This window comes from Galeopterus variegatus, unplaced genomic scaffold, assembly GCF_000696425.1.
Source record: "Galeopterus variegatus unplaced genomic scaffold, G_variegatus-3.0.2 Scaffold7102, whole genome shotgun sequence".
Classification (NCBI taxonomy): Eukaryota; Metazoa; Chordata; class Mammalia; order Dermoptera; family Cynocephalidae; genus Galeopterus; species Galeopterus variegatus.
In genome coordinates this window covers 17,163-33,331 of record NW_007733213.1, presented here as the reverse complement: position 1 = coordinate 33,331, position 16,169 = coordinate 17,163, and positions in this window count along the sequence as shown.

Below are 16,169 nucleotides of genomic sequence, written 5' to 3'. Positions count from 1 at the left end.
TTATTTTATTTTTCAGTTTTGGTATCTGGTTGGTAAGGGGATCCAAACCCTTGAGCTTGGTGTATCAGCACCATTGTCTAACCAAATGAGCTAACCGGCCGGCCCTGAATGGGAAATGTTTAATATAAAGAATTATTAACTACAACAGTGGATTGGAGTAAGAAAAAATTGTCCAAAATAAGTAAAGAAAAACACTGACAACTCAACAATAAAAAGGCAAAGAACTCTTTTTTAAAAAATTTTTTTAATGGGCAAAGGATTTGAATAGATATTTCACTAAAGAAGACATATGAATGGCTAGTAAGTGCATGAAAAGATACTGGGCATCAGTACTGAAGATTGGTACTGGGCGTCGCTAGCGCCTTGTATGAATGCAGCAGGTGCTACTCTGCTCCAGTTGATTGCAATGTGGAAAGGGACGCCTAGAGTTGCCAAATCTTCTAATTTTTCTAAGAAAGCTAGAAATTCAGATTTTTATGTAAAACCTTCCTTTTTTCAATGTTGGAAACAAATTCAAAATATTTTTTTAAAACATCACATAGGTCAAACAAAGCATATCTACTGGACTGATATGATTTATTTGTGATTTCCACTGTAAAAGGTCTTCTACCTGGGGAGGGACATGGTGAAAGCAGTGTTTTGGGAAGATGTTTATGGCAGTGTGTGCACAGTCCAGACTGAAAAGGAGAGGGTGAAATGAGGGAAAACTAGATGCAAGCACAGGTATGGAGAAGAATGGACCTGGACTAGGGTGATGGCAGTGGAGCGGAGCATGCCATGTACAGTCCCCACTCCATAACTCAGTTGAACAAGACACAACCAAAAATGGGATCTCTGTAGCATTGGTTTCCAAAGGAACAGTCTGAGTGCTGCTTCTGTTTCAAAGTCCACTTGTCTACTGACATTTGCCTACACTGCTCAGCCCAATCCCACCCTCCTGTGGTGGTTGAGGGACCTCAGCACTGTCCATATGGTGCTCATGAGGAAATGTGCCTGCAAGTCCCAGAAATGCCATTATCTCACTCCGTTGCCTTATGCAAATGGCAGGCATGTGGAGCCTGTTGCACCATCTGGGCACCCAAGGGAAATCCTCTGGACAGCCTGACCTTGCTCTCGGAGACAGTAAAAGGGAGCAATGGGAAACATTTGTAAACCCCCCCACACCCACCTGTTTGCAGAGCAGGGGAGAGTTGCCATATAAATTATGAAGGAGACCAACCTGAGAGCCAAAGGGAGTCATGGAAACTTCATTATTATGAATGGTGTGTGGTTGTCTTTTGAATATTCTACTTGCTTGGTTTCTAATTTCCTTTTCTTACGTGAGTCTTTCTCCCTCACAAATCTTTGCATCTCAATGTTCTGTTTTTCCTCCTTTGTGTACTGAACTAGGAGTTCTCACAACTCCTTTTGGAGGGCCTGCCGCTTGAAGGAACAGTCAGGAAGGGAAGGGAGGGGAGGGGATATTGAAGAGAGTGAGTTGGGCAGGGAATCCTTCCACCCTTCCCTTCTCCTCTCTCAGCTGCCCAAGGAAACACTCTTTAACCATTTTTGTAGAACAAACCAACCAAACACCAGGAGCTTTTTGTGAATCTGACAGAAGGCTGACCACAGAAACAGCACTTTGAATCCCCCCAGGAATGGTACTTAAGCCAGAGCCAGCAGCAAGTGCCCTCTAGTGGGAGTCAGAGGCACCCTCTTAGAGAAGTAAATTCTCATGTCCTGCCTGAATTGGGTACTCAGAGGGACTTAGCAAATGATGCCCCAAAAAAGGTGCGGGGGGGTGGGGGGTGGGAGAAAGACTTCCTTTGGTATCAAGAGGAATCTAAGATATCTAACATATGAGCAAATTTGTGCCACTCTAATTAGGCCACATTTCTCTGGCAGAAGCAGTACATTTCTCTGGCAGAAGCAGTACATGTGCACAGAGGGACCAGCAGCGATCTCTGAGTGGGCTGTGAATGTTGGGGGTAGGAGCCTCCACTGGCTTGCTCTGGGAATCTCACGCCAGCACCGAGTTCCACGCCTTAATTTGCTTTCCCCTCTGCCCCTGCTTTTGAAATGTGTCCAAGCAGACACATCTGTATAAACTGGCATCCCTGTTTATCTTTGTGTTCCCAATGCCTAATACTCAAGAACCCAAACTGAATTTAAATGGCCATAAGCTTGTTAATTGCAAAATAATAGAAAAATTTCAGGGGATGGTGGTTGGAGCTGTATTTCAACCACTCTGCTTTCTCATGTAGACACCCTGCTCCCCAGAGCTTCTGTCAGATATCAAAAGAAGAAGATTGGTACTGGGCTTAATTTTTTTAGGCCCTGAGTGTCAACATAGTACAATGGGAAAATCTTGGGTTTGGAGTCAGACCCAACTGGATTTAAATGCAGTTACTAGTTGTGGGACCTGTAGAAGCTTTTAAAACTTTCTGCACATCAGTTTTCTCATCTTTAAAATGAAAAGAATACCTAATTAGTACCTAATTCAGAATCTATATATTTTATTTAACATAATGTAAACTATTTAAATCATGCATAGACATATTTAATAAGATAGAAATTTTATGATATGTTAAATTTTAAAAGGTTATGGGACATTGTTATAGAATATCGCTATTTTGTAAAATGAAATAACATCATTGTGTGGGTACCCCAAGTTTTCTGTGGTGTTTGGGTCCATTGCTGCCGCATACACATAACCATGTTGAAAACAGGTGGACTCACCCAGTATATGGGTCCCGTTAAATTAAGTTTGTCCTAAAGCTTTCTTCAGAAATAGTGAACTCTAAGCTAACTTGATGTGCAAACCGACTGTAATCTACGCTTGTAATAGGTGGACGAGTCTCAGCCAATTACAGGCAGCCAACTGTTCAAACTGTGTTTAAATAAGGTAAAAGCCCAGCCATAACCAATCCAGGTGTTTCTGTACCTCACTCCTGTTTTGTATACATCACTTTCCTTTTTCTGTCTATAAATCTTAGCTGACCACATGGTAGCCCTGGAGTCACTCTGAACCTATTCTGGTTCTGGCGGCTGCCCAGTTCACCATCAATCATTCCTTGCTCAATTAAACCCTGTTAAACTTAATTTGTCTAAAGTTTTTCTTTTAACCCTATCCACTTCTGCTTGTTCTCTTTACGACCACTCCCTCCATGATCTCTTTCACTCCTTAAGAAAGAATCTCTGTGCCTTTACCCTCACCACCTGCTCACCTTCCCAAAAAAGCATCCTCTGAGAGTTGGCATTCCATGCCTGAGAGTAAGGAATACTGGTGAGCTGTTGAGAAGACCTGCTTTACACTGTAAGGTTTTACACACATTTGGGCTACAAGGAATTTATCTAACCTAAGACGCAAGAGACTCGGTGCTGTCAAAAATTAGTATTTAATCAGTAATTATCTCTTCTATAAAATAATAGGGAAAATGCACTGGAATGGGCACTCTGTTGCTCTGTTGTACTCTAAAAACTGGTTCAACCCTTTGGAAAACTAAACATCAAACAACCTACCATTTAGCCCAGTAATTCTATACCTGGGACTCTATCCTAAGAAAATAATTTAAAATACATAAAAACCTTTAGGCATAAAGATGTTTATAATAGCATTACTTATACTAGTAAAAACTAGGAAAAAAACTAGAAAAAATAATAATCATTGTATTAGTTCGTTTCTGTTACTTGTAACAAAATACCTGGAACTGGGTAGTTTAGAAAGAAAACAAAATTTACTGCTTATAGTTTCTGAGACTGGGAAGTCCAAAGTCCGGGGAACACATCTGCTGAAGGCTTTCTTTGGTGGTGACTTCAGTGATGGCAGGGCATCACACTGTGAAATGGCAGAGAGACTAAACTCTCATGTGCTCTTCTATTAAAGCCCTCAGAACCACACCCATGACCACCATTATTAATCCATTCACTACTGCACGGTCCTACAATCTAATCACCTCTTCAAGGCCCCACCTTTCAATTACTGTAATAGGATTTCCCACCCTCTTAACAGTCACAGTGGGGACTAAGTTTCTAATACATCAAACTTGGGGGACACAATTCAAAGTTCAGGTAGTTTTGGGGGGATATAATTCAATCCACTACAGTCATTCAAGGGATAAGTAAATTTTGATGTAGCCAAAGGTTGAAACATTTACTTAAGATTGCAGCAAATAGTCTCCAAAGATGGCTGCCAACACTATGAGTGGTTTTTTTTTTCTTTCTACTTAAATATTCACCTAATCCTATTCACCTATGAGAAGTGAGAATAGAGTGGCTCTGACCATGATGGTGGAATAGGTAATCCTGTGTCACTCCTCTCCCTCCCCACAGGAGATCAACTTACAATTATTAAAAGACCAAAATTGCCATTACTGGAACTTGGAGGGAGAAGAGGAGAGACCCTCTGAGTCCATGAAGGCATGGAAACCTGTGGCAAGCAAGAGGAAGGATCACCCCAATCAGACCTAGCCCCAGCTATTCCCCAGGCTGGTGTGACACAGTGCACAGAGCTGCTACCAGCATGCGGAATAGCTACCTGGAGATGTATGAAGCTTCTTGGAGTCTGCAACAGAGAAGGGTGCCATGACCACTGGCAAAATGAATGAATGAATGAGTGAATGAATAAATAAATAAATAAATAAAATATCACTTTGTAGTGCACCATCTCATTTCCCAGCCCAGAAAAGCTGCTTGCAAGCTTCCCTTGCATCTACTTAGGAGAAAGGGACTTCAACCAACAGAAGGAAGAAATCACCCAGAGGTCGGTGAGTCTTCATAGAGGATTCATGTGGGGCCTGCCCCATGGGAAATGTTTGCAGTGCTGGGGGTGGTGGTGGTACATCAGGGAACGGCATAGGCAGCTGATCTGCCTTCCGATTGGCTAAAACACCACACAGTGGAGACTGGTTAGTGTGAAAAAACTGCAGGGGGTGCAGTTTGCGGAAAAGACTCAGTCCCAGGCCAGTATTTCCAGACAGGCCAATTGCATTTATGGTGAACACCCATGACCCAGAAATGACTAAAAGGGTGACATTTAAAATCCAGTTGTATAAAAAGTTTTTCTGAGTCCAAAATATAGTACCAAGGCAGCAATTTACCTCAGGCACAGAGTTTAAGGTCCAGTCCCCATAGGAAGTTTCCCTCAATCTTGGAATTAACCACAGGACAGCACATTAGTTCAAGTGCAGTGTGTAAGTGGTGGTGGTTGCTATTAATCCACCATAAAATGAAAAAAAGAAAAAACTCACAAACCAGAGACAAAGTCCTAATATTGTACAGGAAAGGTCTAACACCACTACAGAACACCTATAAATTCTGGAAGAGGTAGGCAGCTCATCAAATGAGCAGGCATCAATGTAAAGACACAAAGATAAAGAAAGAACAGAGAAATATGACACCATTGAAGGAAACCAACAAAATGCCGGAAAAGGACCCAGAAGAACAGCAGATTTATGAGATGTCTGACAGAGAATTCAGAATAATCCTCTTAAAGAAGTTCAAAGAGTTGTAGGAAAATGTACAGAGAAAATAAGTGTTATTTGAAAAACAATCCAGAAGCAGAATAAATAACTTGACAAAGTAATACAATCAATTAAAAAAACCAAACAAATAGAAATTAAGCATAAGTTATCTGAACTGAAAGGCTTGATAGAAAGCTCCAACAGTAGACTTGATCAAACAGAAGAAAGAATCAGTGAGCTTGAAGACAGAACATATGAAATTCTCCAATCAGAGGAGCAAAAAGAAAAAAGAAGAAAAAACAGAATTGCAGCACTTATGGGATTCCCTCAAGTGAAATAACCTCTGTATAATTGGTGTACCCAAGGAAGACAAAAAAGGAAGAGATCTAGAAAGTATATTTAAGGAAATAATGGCTGAAATTTTTCTAAATATAGAAAAAGATGACAAATTCAATCCAAAGAACACCCCAAGACACACCGTAATCAAATTATCAAAAACAAAGACAAAGAAAAAATACTGAAAGCAGCAAGAGAGAAGAAACACACAACATTCAACAAAGCCCCAATACAGATCTCAGAAAATTTCTTAGTAGACATGCTACAGGCCAGGAGAGAATGGGATGATACAATATAAGTGCTGAAGGGAAAAGACTGTCAACCAATAATTCTGTATTCAGCAAAACTAGCCTTCATATATGGAGGAATAAAGTCTTTTCCAGGTAAACAAAAGGTAAGGAAATTCATCAACACTAGACATGCCTTACAGGAAATGTCAATGGGAGTTCTTCAAAGCTGAAGAAAGATGACACTTAAGTGTAACAAGAAAACATATGAAGGTACAAAACTCTCTAGTAAGGTAAGTACACAGACAACCTCAGAATACTCCAATGTTGTAAGAACAGTGAATAAACCACTTATATCTTTATTGGAGACTAAAGGCTAAACATAGCAAGATAATATCAAATTCAACAATTATATAAGAAATAGACAATATTAAAAAATGTAACTTGAAACAACAAAATGTCAAAAAGGAGTGCAGAATGATGTCAAAATATAGAGTTGACTTTGGTGGTGTTTTCTTTTTTCTTAGTGATCAAGTTAAGTTGTTATTAATTTTAAATAATCTGCTATAACTATAACATGGTTTTTGTAAGCCTGATGATAGCCATAACATGAAAACCTAAAATAGACATACTAAAAGTAAATAGTGAGAAACTGAAATATACTACTAGAGAAAAACCACTTAACCATAAAAGAAGACAGTAAGATTAGAAAAAGGAAAAAAGAATCTACAAAACAACCAGAAAAATAAAATTAACAAAATGGCAGTAACAAGTCCCTGCATATCAATAATAACTCTAAATGTAGATGGATTAAATCCCTGAATTAAAAGACACACAGTGGCTTGATGGATTGTAAAACACCAACAATATACTGCCTACAAGAAACTCACTTCACCTGTAAGGATACATACCAAGTGAAAGTGAAGGGATGGAAAAAGATATTTCATGCAAATGGAAACCAAAAAAGAGCAGGAGTAGCTGTATTCATATCAAATAAAACAGATTTCGAGCCAAGGAAAGTGAAAAAAGATGAGAAAGGTCATTAAAAAGATCAACAAGGGGATATAACAATTTGAAATATGTATACACCCAACACTGGAGCACCCAGATATATAAAGCAAATACTACTGGACCTAATGGGAAAACTAGACTCCAACACAATAATAGTTTGGGACTTTAATACCTCACTTTGAGCAAAGGACAGATCATCCACACAGAAAATCAACCAAGAAACAACAAGAGTTAAGCTTAACTCTAGACTGATTAGAGCTAATGAACATTTATAGAACATTTCATCCATCGACTGCAGAACACACATTTTTCTCAGCAGTATATGAAACATACTCTAGAACAGACCATAACTTATGATCTAAAACAAGTCTCAACAAATTTCAAAAAATTGAAATCATACATCTTTTTGATTACTGACCAGAAGTCAGTAATAGAATGAACATTGTAAACTGTACAAATAAATGGAAATTAAACAACATGCTCCTAAACAATGAATGTGTCAAAGAAGAAATTTAAAGGAAAATTTAAAAATTCCTGGAGACAAATGAAAATGGAAACACAACATACCAGAACCTATGGGATACAGCAAACACAGTTGTAAGAGGGAATTTTATAGCAATAAATGCCTACATCAAAAAAGTAGAAAGACTTCAAATAAACAACCTAACATTATACCTGAAGGAACTATAAAAACAAGAACAAACTAAACCCAAAATTGGTAGGAGAGCAATAACAAAGATCAGGGCAGAAAGAAATAAATTAGAGATTAAAAAAATATAAAAGATCGATGAAACAGTTGGTCTTCTGAAAAGATAAACAAAATTGATAAAGCTTTAGCTAGACAAACAAGGAAAAAAGAGAGAAGACTCAAATAAATAAAATCTGACATGAAAAAGGAGACATTACAATGGACACCACTCATTTAACATAGTACTGGAAGTACTAGCTAGTACATTAAGGCTAAAGAAAGAAATAAAGGGCATCCAAATTAAAAAGGAGGAAGTTAAACTACGTAGACAATATGATCCTATAAATAGAAAATCCTAAAGAGTCCACCAAAAAAATTATTAGAACTAATAAATTCATTCACTACAGTGGTAGGATACAAAATCAACACAAAAAAATCAATAGTATTTCTACATATCAATAAGAAAATATCTGAAGAAGAAATTAAGAAAGTAATCCCATTCAAAATATCTACCAAAAAAAGAAAAGAAAAAGAAAAAATACAAAGGAGTAAATTTAACCAAGATGAAAGACCTTTACAATAAAAACTATAAAACACTGGTGAAATAGCCTGAAGAAGACACAAATACATGGATCCCCTGTTCATAGGTTGGAAGCATTAATATCATCAAAAGGTCCGTATTACTCAAAGCAATCTAACATTTATATAATCCCTACCAAAATACCAATGACATTCTTCACAGAAATAGAAAAAGCAATCTTAAAATTTGTATGAAACCACAAACGGCCCTTATAGCTAAAACAATCTTAAACAAAAAGAACAAAATTGGAGGCCATCACACTACCTGACATCAAAATACAATATAAAGCTATAGTAAACAAAACAGCATGGTACCAGCATAAAAACAGACAAATTGACCAGCAGAACAGAATAGAGAGCCTAGGAATAAACCCACACATTTACAGTCAACTGATTTTCAACAAAAGTGTCAAAAGTATATGTGGGAGAAAGAACAGCCTCTTCAATAAATGGTGCTAGGAAGACTGGATATCCACATGCAGAAGTCTAAAACTAGATCCTTATCTCTCACCATACACAAAAATCCACTCAAAATGAATTATTTTATTTTATTTTAATTTTTAATTTTATTTTATTAATATCATTTTTCAACATTCTATGATGTTGCAGAGCAGTTGGGAGGGAGGGGGAGAGGGGAAAGGGGAAAGAAATGTGATGGAAGAAGGAGGAGGGGCAGGATTGAGGCTTGTGGCACCCCCCACATTCCCACGGGGGAGACTGGGGGCCTTCCAGCAGTGGTTTGGTCACTGCTGGGCTGGGTGCAGATGTGGGGGGGGGGGCAAAAGCTCTCGCCTCTCACCTCCTGAGCTCAGGAACCCAGGGCCCTTCTTACTGTGGCTCAGTGGTCATCGCTGCACTGGTTGCCCATGTTGGGGGCCGTGACAGAGGCCCTCAGCCTCCCACTACCCCAGCTCAAGAGAGCCTGGGGTGCTTCCTGCGGTGGGTTGGTGGTTGTTGCTGGGTTGGTTGCTTGTGTTGGGGGGGCATGACTGAGGCCCAAGGCCCCCCATCACCCTGGCTCAGGACAGCCTGGGGCACTTCCTGTGGTGGCTTGATGGTCATCACAGCTGGCTGTAGGTGTGTGTGGGGGGTGTGGCTGAGGTCCTCAGCCCCCCACTGCCCACCTTGAGAGAGCCTGGGGCTCTTCCCACAGCAGCTTGGTGGTGATTGCTGGGCTGGCTGCTCATGTTGGGGGGGTCATGACTGTGGCCTGAGGCCCCCCACCACCTTGGCTTGGGAGAGCCCAGGGTACTTCCTGAGGCAGCTCAGTGGTTGTTGCTGGGGTGGTTGCACTTGTTGGGTGGGGTGTAGCCAAGGCCCAAGTTCCCCACCCTTGGGACTGGTTGCAGGTGTCAGGGAGCATGGCTGAGGCCCCCACCCTCCCCGCTTTCTGGTTTGGTAGCCCAGGGGACTTCTGGTCCTTCTAGGTGTTATAGATGTTCTTTGGTGAAATGAGACCTTTACTATTAATATCAAACTTTGTCTCTGGTTGTGGGTACTTTGTTTTTTCTTTCAGTTTTGTGTTGGATTATTTGCTGTTCCCACCACTCAGACTCTGTGCTGGAACTAATTTGATGTCCTTTGCTTACTTCTAAAATGGGGAACTTCCTGTGAAGATCAGTACTTGAGCTGTGTGGTTGAGCTAAATTGCTGCTTTGCTGCTAGTTCCCTAGGGAAGGCTTTTTGTGCAGCTCAGGTTTTTATGGTTGACTTTATAGGTAATTCTAATTCTAGTGAAATCCAGTGCACCTGGGTTGTGTAGAAACTATAGTCTGGACCTGAGTCTTTTCATCAAACTGCACCCCATGCAATTCTATATTCCCAACCAGCCTCCTCCGAGGGGTTCTACACTGATTGGGGTGCAGATCAGCTGTCCTTGCTGTGCCCCAGTGTTCCCCCATTGGAGCTGTCTCCCCTGCCACCCATGCTCCAAACACTTCCCAAGGGACAGGCCATGATCTGGTCCCTTGTGGTGACTCACTGGCCTCTGAGTGGCTCCTTTTTTTCAATTGTTGTGGCTCCTCAGTCCTTTGTGGGTGCATGGGAACCTTATTAGTGGTATTGCTGGCCTGGGGACCACCAAGGCCCTCTTCTCCCCTTCTGCCTCCGAACAACTTCATCTGAAAGGCACATCTGTGGCTTTTTGTCAGCTCCTTCTCTGTGCACTCCACAGCTCCAGCCTGGAAATGGCTGGGATTTGAAACTGTCAGAGGGGTTTTTTCTTTTTCTCATCATGGCTTCTCCCACCTTCATGCACTCCATAGGTCTGTCCTCCTCTTCCCCTGAGTTCTAGCAGCCCCAGCTTGGCTGTCATTGCCTTTTTATAGTTGTAAATTGGTTGATTTGTGGAAGAGAGTGATGCTGGGGACTGTCTATTCTGCCATCTTGACCAGAAATCTTAAAATGAATTAAAGATTTAAATGTAAACCCCAAATTATGAAACTACTAGAAGAAAACATACAGGAAACACTATACAAAATGGGAGAGGGCAGTGCTTTTTTGAACAAGAGTACAAAGTCACAGGCAAGTAAGCAAAAACAGACATATTGGACTACATCAAACTAAAAAGCTTCTACACAGAAAGGGTCACAATGAACAAAGTGAAGAGACAACCTACAGAATGGGAGAAAGTGTTTGCAAACCAACCATTAGACAAGGGGCTAATATCCAAAATATATAAGGAACGCAACTCAATAGCCCAATTAAAAACCAAATAACCCAATTTAAAAATGGGGAAAGGACCTGAACAGACACTTCTCAAAAGAAGGTATACAAATGGCCAACAGGCACATGAAAAAAAGTTCAACATCACTAATCATCAGGGAAATGTGAATTAAAACCATGATAAGATATCACCTTACTCCTTTTAGAATGGCTATTATCAAAAGGACAGGAGCTGGCCAGATAGCTCAGTTGGTTAGGGTGTGGCATTATAACACCAAGGTCAAGGGTTTGGATACCCATACTGGCCAGCCACCAAAAAAAAAAAAAAAAAAAAAAAAAATTTCAGGGGAGGCAAGATGGCTGACTAAATGGAGACATTATTTGTCTCTCCTCCATGGACAGAGAATGCATTGAATGTGCAGCTACACTTGGATGAGTGAAGGGAGAAGGAATAGCAGAGTCTTTGGTGAGTGCCAATACTTACGATAGGCACAAAGAGAGTGGAGGAATTCTCCTTGGCCAGCACTGCCACATCCCCCACTTGAGAGTGGCGGGGACTCAGAAGGAGTTTCTGACCATGGGAGGGTGAGCAGACCTGTGACTGAACCCACTTGGGAATCTGCCACCCCTGTGGCCATTCATTTGGTGTCAGGAACAGCTGCAGGCATGAGTGGCTATGTGGGCCAGGGGAGGGACACGCTCCCCCACCCCCTGGGTCCCAGGCTGCTTCACTGAGCTTGGGACCAGGATTAGCCCTTGATTTGGGTTCCACAAGATGGTACAGTGCTACGAGGTTGCTACCATCAGGATAGAGGGAGTTGGTGCATCCTCCCTGCAGACACAGAAGGCCCCTTATTCAGGTCCAGTGCTGCGGCCAGTGACCCCACTAAGCAAAGAATCACTAAGTGCCTCAGCACCTATGCCACAGAGGCACTCATACGCAACTCCATATACGTATATGTTAAATACAGCTGAAGTACTCACACGGAGACTACACTGATGTATCTACCAGGAACCAGTACTAAACACTCTACTCAATGGTCAACATAAAACACATCTACAGGAGGAAGTATCTTCCCTTAAAGCCCACCAAAGAGTAACAGAAGAAGCAACTGTTGTGCCAGATGACCAGACATCAATGTAGATACTAGAAATGCAAATAAATAAATATATAAAAACAAGAAAATATGACATCTCCAGAAGAACACAGTACCAGACTCCATCAGACCAACAGCAGACTTCTCAACAGAAACTGGAACATTCTCCAGGATAGACCACATGTTAGGTCGCAAACCAAGTCTCAACAAATTTTTAAAAACCAAAATCATTTCAAGTTATTTTTAAACCACAACAGATTAAAGCTAGAAATCAACAACAAGCAAAACTCTGGTAACTATTCAAATACATGGAAATTAAACAACATGCTCCTGAATGACTTAATGGTCCAAGAAGAAATTAAATAGGAAATCAAAAATTTCTTGAAACTAGTGAAAATAAAGACACATTATACCAAAACCTGTGGGATACTGCAAAAGCAGTACTAGGGAGGAAGTTTATTGCAATAAATGCATCATCAAAAGAATAGAAAGATTTCAAATAAACAACCTAATGCTGCACCTCAAAGAACTAGAAAAACAAGAACAATCCAGTCCCAAAATTAGTAACAGAAAGAAGTAATTAACATCAGAGAAGAACAAAATGAAATAGAGACCCAAAAAATGAACAAAAGATCCATGAAACAAAAAAAATTTTTTTGAGAAGATAAATAAAATAGGCAATCCATTAGCTAGGCTAACTAAAAAAAGAAGAGAGAAGACCCAAATAATAAAAATTAGAAATGAAAAAGAAGACATTACCACTGATACTACAGAAATACAAAGACTTATTAGAGATTATTGTAAACAACTATATGCCACCCAATTTGAAACCCTAGAAGAAATGGATAAATTTCTGGGCACATACAAACTACCAAAACTGAACCAAGAAGAAGTAGAAAACCTGAATGGACCAATAATAACCAACAATATTGAAGTAGTAATTAGCATTCTCCCAACAAAGAAAAGCCTGAGACCGGATAGCTTTGCTGCTGAATTCTACCAAACACTTTAAAAGGAATTAATACCAATTCTCTTCAAAGTAGTCCAAAAAATCAAAACAGAGGCCATTCTCCCAAACTCATTCTATGAGGCCAGCATCACACTCCAGTACCAAAACCAGACAAAGATACAACAACAACAAAAAACCAAAACTACAGGTCAATGTCTTTGATGAACATAGATGCAAAAATCTTCAACAAAATATTAGCAAACAGAATACAGCAACCTATCAAAAAAATTATACGTAATGATCAACACCACGATTCATCCCAGGGATGCAAGGATGGTTCAACACATGCAGGTCAATAAACGTGATACACCCCATCAACAGAATCAAGGACAAAAACAATATGATCATCTCGATAGACATAGAGAAAGCATTTGACAAAATTCAATACCCCTTCATGATAAAGACTCTCAGCAAATTAGGTATAGATGGAAAATATCTCAACACACTAAGAGTCATATATGACAAACCTACTGCCAACATCCTTTAATACAGGAGCAAGACAAGGACACCCACTCTCACCCCTCTGATTTAACATAGTATTGGAAGTACTAGCCAGAGCAATCAGGCAAGAGAAGGAAATAAAGGGCATCCAGATTGGAAAAGATGAAGTCAAACTGTCCCCACTTGCAGATGACATGATCTTATACATAGAAAAACCAAAAGACTCTACCAAACAGCTCTTCAAACTGATAAATAATTTCAGTAAAGTGGCAGGACACAAAATCAGTAGCATTTTTATACTCCAACAATGAACTAGTGGAAAAAGAAATCAAGAAAGCAAGCCCATTTACAATAGTTGCCAAAAAATAAAAAATAAAACACCTAGGAATCAATTTAACCAAGGAGGTGAAAGCTCTCTACAATGAGAACTACAAATCACTGCTGAAAGAAATTGAAGAGGACACAAAAAGATGGAAAGACATTCCATGCCTCTTGGATTGGAAGAATTAACATTGTGAAAATGTCCATACTACCCAAAGCTATCAAGAGATTCAATGCAATCCCCATTAAAATACCAATGACATTCCTCACAGAAATAGAAAAAAAATCCTAACATTCATATACAATGACAAAAGACCCTGAATATCCAAAACAATCCTGAGTAAAAAATAAATAAATAAATAAAGCCAGAGGTATTACACTACTTGGCTTCAAATTATACTACAAAGCTATAATAACCAAAACAGCATGGTACTGGCATAAAAACAGACAGTTGGACCAATGGAACAGAATAGAGAACCCAGATATCAACCCACATATTTACAGCCAAGTAATCTTTGACAAATGCACCAAGAATATACATTGGGGAAAAGACTACCTCTTCAATAAATGGTGCTGGGAAAACTGGATATCCATATGTAGAAGGATGAAACCAGACCCATACTTCTTGCCATATACCAAAATCAACTTGAAATAGATTAAAGACATAAATATAAGACCTGAAACTATAAAACTCCTAAAAGAAAACATAGGGGGGCCAGCCCGGTGGCGCACTGCTACAGTGCGCCGCTTGGGAGCGCGGCGGTGCTCCCACCGAGGGTTCGGATCCCACATACAGACCGGCTGCTCACTGGCTGAGCGAGGTGCGGGCGCAACACCGAGGGTTGCGATCCCGTTGCCGGTCCCGGTCTGGTACGGGCGTGACACTGAGGGTTGCGATCCGTTGCCAGTCACGAAAAAAAGACAAAAAAGGGAAAAAAAAAAAAAAGAAAACATAGGGGAAACACCTCAAGAAGTAGGACTGGGCAGGGACTTTATGAATAAGACCTCAAAAGGACAGGCAACAAAAGAAAAAATAAACAATGGGATTATATCGAACTAAAAAGCTTCTTCACAGAAAAAGAAATAACAGAGTGAAAAGACAACCTACAAAATAGAAGAAAAGGGCCGGCCCGTGGCTCACTCGGTAGAGTGCGGTGCTGATAACACCAAGGCCCCGGGTTCGGATCCCATATAGGGATGGCCGGTTCGCTCACTGGCTGAGCGTGGTGCTGACAACACCAAGTCAAGGGTTAAGATCCCCTTACCGGTCATCTTTTAAAAAAAAAAATAGAAGAAAGTATTTGCAAACTGTGCATATGACCAATGCATAAGGATTAATATCCAGAATATACAAGGAACTCAAACAACTTAACAGTAAAAAAACAAGTAACCTGAGCCGGCCCGGTGGCGCACTGGATAGTGCGCCGCTTGGGAAGCGCGGCGGCGCTCCCGTCCGAGGGTTCGGATCCCACATACAGACTGGTTCCCGCTCACTGGCTGAGCGAGGCGCGGGAGCAACACTGAGGCTTGCCATCCCGTTGCCGGTCCCCGATCTGGTACGGGGGTGACACTGAGGGTTGCGATCCGTTGCCGGACACGGAAAAAAGACAAAAGACAAAAAAATAAAAAAATAAAAAAACAAACAAGTAACCTGATAAAAAAAAAAAGGGCAAAGGAGTTGAATGGACATTTCACAAAGGAGGATGTACCAATGGCCAACAGACACATGAAAAAATCCTCAACATCACTAAGCATCAGGGAAATGCAAATCAAATCCACATTGAGACATCTTCTCATGCCAGTTAGACTGGCTATTATCAAAAAAAACCAGAGAATAACAAATCCCGGTGAGGATGCAGAGACAGCGGAACCCTCCTACACTGCTGCTGGGAGTGTAAATTAGTGCCACTGTTATGGAAAACAGTATGGAGTTTCCTCAAACAACTACAGATGGAACTGCCATATGATCCAGCAATTCTTCTGTTGGGTATATACCCAAAGGAATGGAAATCATCATGTCAAAGGGATACCTGCACCCCCATGTTTATCACAGCTCTATTCACAACACCCAAGAGTTGGAACCAACCTAAATGTCCATAGATGGACAACTGGATAAGGAAAATGTGGTGTATATACACAATGGAATACTACTCTGCCATAAAAAGGAATCAAATTCTGCCATTCACAGCAACATGAATGAACTTAGAGAAAATTATGTTAAGTGAAATAAGCCAGGCACAGAAAGAGAAATACTGCATGTCCTCAGTCATAAGTAGGAGCAGAAAGAGAGAGAGAGAGAGAGAGAAAGAGAGAGAGAGAGAGAGAGAGAGAGAGAGAGAGAGAGAGAGAGAGAGA